This window comes from Myodes glareolus, chromosome 4 (assembly GCF_982192425.1).
Source record: "Myodes glareolus chromosome 4, mMyoGla1.1, whole genome shotgun sequence".
In the NCBI taxonomy this organism is placed as follows: Eukaryota; Metazoa; Chordata; class Mammalia; order Rodentia; family Cricetidae; genus Myodes; species Myodes glareolus.
In genome coordinates this window covers 80,879,863-80,888,369 of record NC_142029.1, presented here as the reverse complement: position 1 = coordinate 80,888,369, position 8,507 = coordinate 80,879,863, and positions in this window count along the sequence as shown.

Genomic DNA, 8,507 nt, shown 5'->3' with positions numbered 1-8,507 from the left:
TGGCTGCTCATAAGGGTTTGGAACTCCACTTTAGCCTCCACAGACACTGCATGCATTTGATGTATAGGTATATGATCAGGTAAAACATTCACACACATGAAATAAAAATTTCAAGAAACAATTTTTTAAAAAACTTGTCACTATTCTTGTTTCATGTAGGCAGTAGATCTCTACATAATGTAGTTTGACCAGGGTGTAACCAGATAATCTGTGCTTCTGGCTGTCAGTTTCATGTTTAGACAGAAGCTGGCGGGATTATGAAGATCTTAGTTGAGGTTGGCAGTTACAGAGGACGTCATGCAACCTCTCAAACAGTACGGACACAAGATCCAAAACTGGCCAATTGATAGGCCTGCTGGGACCACTGCAGCTGGTCCTGTACTTCATGATAATGGCGCCTGTATCATTAGCTGTAAACTGTTCTGTTCCTATTGTCCTCTTGCTACAAGGACCGTTCAGAAACTCCACTTCAGGATATAAAGGGTAAGGAGAGCTAACCCTGTTCAGTGGAGATCTTGATCCTGGGGTTCTCTAGTGTGCCTTAACTTAGGACTAATTGTCCTCCTTAAAGTTTGCCTGGAATACATCTCTCAAATCCTGTGCCACCCATCCCTCTCAGAAGCCTCCACTCACCTTTGGGTGTGTCCTTTTGTACTGTAGTAAAATTTGTTTACTACAAATCAGTTTGTTCTTTGTCTTAAAGTCCTTTTTTTTGGTGGTGGAAAGAACTTGGAAACACTGGGAAGAGGCCTCAGTCTGCTCTGTCTTGGAGAACCCACTCCTCAGCCTTCATCTGCAGGCAGCATTATGTATGTATTTAAATGTATATGTGGGTGGAAAAGACACTTAATTGCTGAGTGAAACATTTAATGTATATGCTTTTATTTTTTTTTAAACTTTTTTTTTTAAAGCAAAGTGTGGAGCTTTTCTTTCACTTTAATTATTTTGTTTTGGTTTCATTTGTTGGGTTTTTTTATTGTTGTTTTAAGTTTTTTAAGATTTATTTATTATGTATGAGTGCCTTTATGACAGAAGTAGGCATCAGATCCCACCATGTGGAAATTGAACTCAGGTCTTCCGGAAGAACAGCTAGTGTTCTTAACCTTTGAGCTGTTGCCCCTTATAAAAAACTTTTTTCATTTTACATGCCAATACCAGTTCCCACTCCCTCCCCTCCTCCTGCTCCCTCCACTTCCCCCCTCATCTCACCCCAATCCACTCCTGGGAGAGGGTAAGGCTTCCCATGGGGAGTCAACAAAGTCTAGCACATTGCTTTGAGGCAGGACCAAGGCCCTCCCCCACTGTATCTAAGCAGAGCAAGGTGTCCCTCCAAAGAGAATGGGTTCCAAAAAGCCAGTACAAGCAATAGGGATAAATCCTTGTCTTACTGCCAACGGCTTCACAGTCTGCCCCAGCCATACAACTGTCACCCACATTCAGAGGAAACACTTAATTTCAGACAGTAAAACCTATAAATAAGTATTCAAAATTTTGATTCAGTAAGAAGTATAATCTGAACATAGAATAACCCTGACAGAGAAGTGTGGTATCTGCTGACTAAGCTAGGGAATAAATGGAATTGGATGTCTTTATTCTGTTTCAAGAGGAGTACTCTATCTTTGTAATCTTTTGACAATAATGTGCAAATTGTTTCCATTTCACAGAATGGGATTTAATGAATTACTTCTGCGTCTCCTCAGCCATGCCATATGATCAGGGTGCCATGTTGCATGGCCCAGGGGACACCGTTCTCTCTCTCCTTGTGCACAATCTGTCAACGGTGTGCAATAGTCCCAGAAACTAACGTGTATCTTCAGCACACTGATAGGCAGTTGTGTATGAAAGATGTTTGCCTCCTTATCTAAACCAAAAATAAATTCTTCAGTGTTCACAAAGTGTACACAGTGTGCTCTGCATTGTGAGGCCACATGGTGCTCTTTATAGTTAAACACCAAATAGCTTTGGAGAAAAACAGAATAGAGGGGTGGGGAGGAGAAGCATGAGCTTAATGTGTATGGGCGTTTGCTTACATGTAAGTCTGTGTTCCATATGTACACAGTGTCCATGAAAGCCAGAAGAGTTGGATCCCTTGGGACTAGAGTTAGAACTGTGGGCTACCACGTGAACACTGGAGTCAAATCAGGTCCTCTGCAAGAGCAGCTAGTGCTCCTAACCACTGAGACTCCAGAGCTCTCCAGTCTCTGACTACTCAGTAGCTATTAAAAGATGACCAAGTGACGGTGGGAAGCAAAAAATGGTAGAAGGGATAGGGAACTTACTGGAGGGAAGAGAATGGGGAATGGGTTTAATTAGAACACGCATGTGTGAAATTCTCAAAGAATAGGAAAAAAGGATGACCAAGAGAGTGCCCTCCAGGAGTGCAAAATGATGAAAAATGTAATGTGTGTATGTACACATGATTTCATTGAACCAAACTGATCAATTTGCCAAATGTTTTTTTTTTTGTTGTCGTTTTTACTTATTTTTAATTAGTGTATAAATAGAGACTAGGAAGATGTGAAGCATCTTGTGTTTGTTTACCGCTAGATGGCTGGAGTCCTTTTTGTGTGGAGCCCGCTGTGAGTATTTGTGTTCTACAGAGATCACCCAAACTCCCCTTTCCGGAGCATTCCCACACTGATCCACATGACGGTGTAAACCACCTCCCATGCCAGGTTGTAAAAGTTCAGACCAACAGTGTGTACTGTATACAGCCTAACCTTATCAGATGGCGCACACTGAAGAGTTGGTTTAGATAAGGAGTTTTCTAGTGTGAAGAAAGACCCCATCTGTCTTTGAAACGTGCATTCTAGGTGTTAGTGCGTTGACTCCTCCATTGGGATAAACGAGTTTTCCCTAAAGCTCAGTGTCAAACAGTTATCTTTTGTTTCTTCAGACAGCTCCTGCAGCTCAGGAATGTAGACGGCAAGAAGTGAGCTGTCTGCCACCCTGTGTCGGTCCACGCTGTGGGTTAGAGCTGAAGTGTGCTCTCCTTGTCTGCCTTTCTGTTGCCGCAATAAAACATTGACCAGAAGCAACCTGGGGAGGAAAGGGTTTATTTTATCCTACAGCTTACTTTCCATCAGGAGGGAAGCATAGACAGGAAGTCAAGGCAGGAATTGAAGCAGAGACTGCAGAGGGTCAGTCTGCTTACCGATTGGTTCGGCTGCCTTGCTGATGCAGCCCAGGTGCACCTGCCCAGGGATGATGCTGTTTATAGTGGGGTCGGCCTTCCTGCATCAATTAGCAGTCAGAAAATGCCCCCGTCCACACACATCCACCGGCCAATCTGATGAAAGCCGTTCCTCAAATGAGTTCCTCTTGCTCCAGGTGACTCAAGTTAAAGACAGCTAACCAGTCTTGGTGGAGTACCATCTGTGGACATAGCCCTCGTGACTGGGTGACCAGCAGGGTTAGCCAGGGCTTTTGGCAGAACACGTTGGCCGGAACACCCACAGTGTGACCTGGCTTCCTTACAAAGCAGAGGCTGAGCTTTAAGGCCAGGCACACTGCAAGTGGTGCACACTACAGGCAGAGATACTGGACTTTGAAGAAAACAGCATCCTAAGCTTTTTAAGAGAAACTACTTGTTTATCTTGCATTATATTTAGAAATACCTGTGTTGACTGTATTATGATGGTTTGTTTCTTTAACTCATACCACCCACCCCCAGCCCCCATGACTATTGATTGAAAGGAAGCAACAATGGATTCCCTTTGAGTGCTGCATAAGGCTGGTTTCCTTTTATTAGTGATTTTGCTTCTTCAGACAAGTGTCTTCCTTTGGTGGTGTACTTTATAATTGTGGCAGTGTGCTAATGCTTAATATTATATTTGGATTTCATGATAAACCCACAACCTGCAATTATATAAGTGCTTTAGAACAACTCTGTGGCTTTTTTTTTTTTTAAAGAAAACTATCCTAGGAATTTTTGAAACCTTTTACTAATGTTAACTGTGACCATATTCTTATTTTTTCTTAAGGGACGGCCTCCATGTTTTCCTGGTGGCTATGTTGTGTCATATGGTGGCCCACATGGCCAATGTAGTGGTCATCCCCCCATTTCACTTGAAACATTTTCTAAGGGAGACACAGACTGTGTTGTCCTAGCTTTTCCTTCCTTTCCGCTACTCCTCTTAATGGCCATCCCTAAGCTGCCTGGAATTCTGTGGGAAACCACGTTTTGAATAGAGTTTGTACACATAACTTTCTTGTGTATGGGCTAACTTACTGTGCTGTAAAACCCAGAAATAATGTGCTGTGTGTTCACTCCTGAAAATAGTGTGTGAACTTAAGTGTAGACCACAGCGAGACAGAAAGACTGAGTTTCCTGTTAGAGAAATATTGACGACTAGAAATGTGATCTTGGCGACGCAGCAGCAGGGATTTCTTCATGTGTCAACGTGTCACGTATCACGTTTTCCTTATCAGAGTCAGATTTCCTTCTGTTTATAACATTCTGGATGCTAACAAATTAGATAACCACCTTGCAAGAGGAAGGCATGGTCATTAGCAGACAAACACGTGGAAACATGTATAACAGGACTGAAATGGGGAGGGTTTTTCTGTTGTTTATTTTATTTATTATTTATTTATTTATTTTTTGAGACAGGGTTTCTTTGTGTAACAGCTCTAGCTGTCCTGGAGCTCCCTCTGTAGACCAGGCTGGCCTCAAACTCTGAGAAGTTTGCCTGTCTCTGCCTCCTGAGTGTGTACCACCTCTGCCTAGTCAGAAGATACATTTCTACACGTGCTGACTGCAGCAAAATGTCTCGTAGGCTTCTGGGTTGCCTTTCCCTTCTCAGCTCATTTGCTTGTCTTATAAAGTAACATTCAAATGCCCCTGTTGACTGTCTCTGAAAGTAGTCTTCCAGTGTTCGGGAGCTAATCCTTCTTACAACAATGTGAGATTTTGTTTGTTGGTTGTTTGATATTTGGAGATAGGGTCTCCCTGGTGGGGGAACTCACCATGGAGATGAGGCTGCCTGGAATGTCAGTTCTACAGTGCTAGGAACACAACACCTGCCACTCTGCCTGCTGACTCCAGACACAGGCCCCTCCATCTCTTGAAAGTGTCTGACATCATGCTTTTTGTTGTTATATTTTTTCTTTTGTTGAAAATAGATTCTTCTCTCATACAGTATACCCTGATTATAGTTTCCCCTCCCTCTACTCCTCCCAGTCTCCCCCACATCCACCCCCTGTCTGTCTCTCATTAGAAAAGAATGATAGGCTTTGAAGAAATAACTTTCAAAACAAAATATAATAAGATAAAGCAAAAACCATCACATCCAAATCAGACACAGAAACCTAAGTGGAGGAAAAGAGCCCCAAGAGCAGGCAAGAGTCAGAGACCCACCTGTTCCCATAGTTAGAAGTTCAATAAAAACCCTATGCTAATAGCTCTAATATGTACTCAGAGGTCCTGGTATAGATCGGTGCTTGCTTCTTCAGTCTCTGTGATCTCATATGTGCCTTGCTTCGTTGATTCAAAAGCTTTGTTCTCTTCGTGTCCTTCACTCCCTCCTGCTTTTACAATCTTTCCACCTTCTCTTCTGAGGGAGTCCCTGTGCTCTGAGGGGAGGGATTTGATGGAGACCTCCAATTTAGATTCTCTCGCAACCTAATGTCTGGCTGTGGGTCTCTGCATCTGTTCTCACCTGCTGCCAGAAGAAGTCTCTCTGATGATGCCTGGCTAAGGCACTGATATATGAGTAGAACAGAATATCACTAGGAATCATTTTACTCATTTTTTTTTGATTCAAAGTATTTGGTTTTACCTCAGGTCTTCGAGCTAACTAGTCTCTGGTTCTTGGTTACCCAAGTAGTGCCAGGCATGGGTTCTGCCTCCTGGATTAAGTCAAATCAGACATTGATTGGTTACTCCCATAAGATCTGTGCTACCGTTGCCCTAGCATATTTTGCCAGCAGGACGGATTGTAGGTCAAAGGGTAGTTTGGTTGGTGTCCATTTTTCTCTTTCAGTGCCAGCAGAGAACTGTCCCACACCAAAGAGACTAGAATGTAGGGATGAAGGCTCCATGTAGGCACCAGCTCTACTTCTTCATGTTCAGTAAGCTGTGTAGATGTTGTCATGGCAATGGGGCCCTGCTGTCATTTTGTGAAGAGCAATCCTTTGTCTTAGCATCAGCCTGGACTATTTGGAGATTTCCATAGGACCTCCTTGGCAAACAACTCAATTAAATGCCACCCAGTCCAACCACTGGAAGCCTTGTCTGGCTTGAAGAGATGTCCAATTCAGACTCCCTGTCCTTCTTTACTAGGAGTCCTTGTTAGGATCACTTTCATAGATTCTGGAAGTTTCCACTGCACCAGGTTTCCACACTACCCCTCAAGTGCCCCTCCACCCAATTCTAGCTGTCTTTCCCTACACTTTCTCCCTCCATCCCACCCCCACCTGATCCTTCTCGCTTCAGTCCCATCTGCCATTAGTTCACCCCTAAAATGTGTTTCCCTCTCCAGGGAGATCCATACATCCTCACATCCCCAGACCCTTTCTATTAACCTAACCTCTCTGGGTCTATGGACTGTATCTAGCTTGGTTATCATTTACTTAATGGCAAATATCCACTTATAAGTGAATACATACCATATTTGCCTTTGGATTACCTTACTCAGGATGATTTTTTTCTAGTTCCACTCATTTGCCTGATAATTTCATGATGTCATTTTTTTCCTAACAGCTGAGCATAAATTTTCTTTACCCAGTCTTCTATTGAGGAACATCTAGAACTTCAAATATTATATTGAGTAGCTATGGAGAGAGTGGACAACCTTGTCTTGTTCCTGATTTTAGTTGGAACTGCTTTGAGTTTTTCTACAATTAATTTAATGTTGGCTATAGGCTTGCTGTGGATTGCCCTTATTATGTTTAAGTATGTAGCTTGTATCCCTAATCTCTTCAAGACTTTTAGCATGAAAAGATACTGGATATTTTAAGAGGCTATTTGGCATCTAATGAGATGATCATGTAGGTTTTTTGTTTTGTTTTTTTCTTTCAGTTGATTTATATATTGAATTATATTTACTGATTTTCATATATTGAACCATCCCTGCATTTCAGAGTGAATACTTGATCATAGTGGATGATCTTTTTGGTGTGTTCTTAGATTTAGTTTATAAGCATTTATTGAGTATTATTGCATCTATGTTCATAAGGGAAATTGGTTTGTAATTCTCTTTCTTTGTTGAGTCTTTTTGTGGTTTTGGTGTCAGAGTAATAGTGGTCTCTTAAAATGAATGGGGCAATGTTTCCTCTGTATATATTTTGTGGAATAATTTGAGGAATATTGCCATTAACTCTTTTTTGAATTCTTTGTAAGTCTGGTAGAATTCTGCACTAAAACCACCTGACCCTGGTTTTTTTTTTTTTGGGGGGGGTTTTTTTTGGTTGTTGGTTGGGAGATTTTTAGTGACTCTTCTATGTCATTAGGGGTTATATGTCTATTTAAATTGTTTATCTGATCTTGATTTAACTTGGTAAACAGTGCCTATGGAGAAAATTATCCATTCTTTCAGGTCTCCTAGTTTAGTGGAGTACAGGTTTTTAAGGTATGTCCTTGTAATTGTCTGGATTTCCTCAGTGTCTATTGTTATGTCCCCTTTTCCATTTCTGATTTTGTTAATTTGGGTGTTCTCTCTCTGCCTTTTAGTGAGTTCGGATTAGGGTATGTCTGTCTTACTAATTTTCTCAAAGAACCAACTCTTAGTTTCATTGTTGTAAGAGGCCACCAAACTCCTGAAATAATCACACAGAAACTATATTATTTAAGTCACTGCTTGTCCCATTATCTCCAGCTTCTTATTGGTTAACTCTTACATCACAATTTAACCCATCTCCATTAATCTGTGTATCAGCATGAGGTCGTGGCCTACCAGCAAAGTTTCAGCGTGTCTGCCTCTGGCAGCGGCCCTATGGTTTCCCCTTGACTTCGCCTTCTGTTTTCTTGGATTTATTTAAAAGATTCATTCATTTCCTCTATTTTTTGGTTTGTGTTTTCCCAGGTTTCTTTAAGGGATTTATTCCTTTCCTCTAAAAGAAACTCTACCATCTTCATATAAGGTCTTTAAGGTTTTAAGGTCTTTTGCTTGTGCTTCAGCTGTGGTGGAATATTCTAGGGTTGCTATAGTAGGATAACTGGGCTCTGATGGTAACCTATTGCCTTGGCTGTTGTTGACTGTGTTCTTACATGGGCGTGTAGGCATCTGGGCTTAGGTTAAGTACATGTCTAGGTGCTGTTTTCTGGATTTGTCTTTGTTGGGTATGTGTTTTTTTCCCCTATTTTTCTGTTTCCTCTCTGGATTCTTGGAGTGTGTGATGGCTGTGTGTTGCCAGTTTTCCTGACCTGCTCAGTTGATGTGTTCACAGTGAATCCCTGCTGGTTTTAGAGGCTGAGATACTAGGATAAGTTTGGGGAAGGCAGGTTAGAGGAGGTCTTTGTGATCCCTTGGGCATGGGGTCAGAGAGAGGAAGGGTTGCAGGAGACG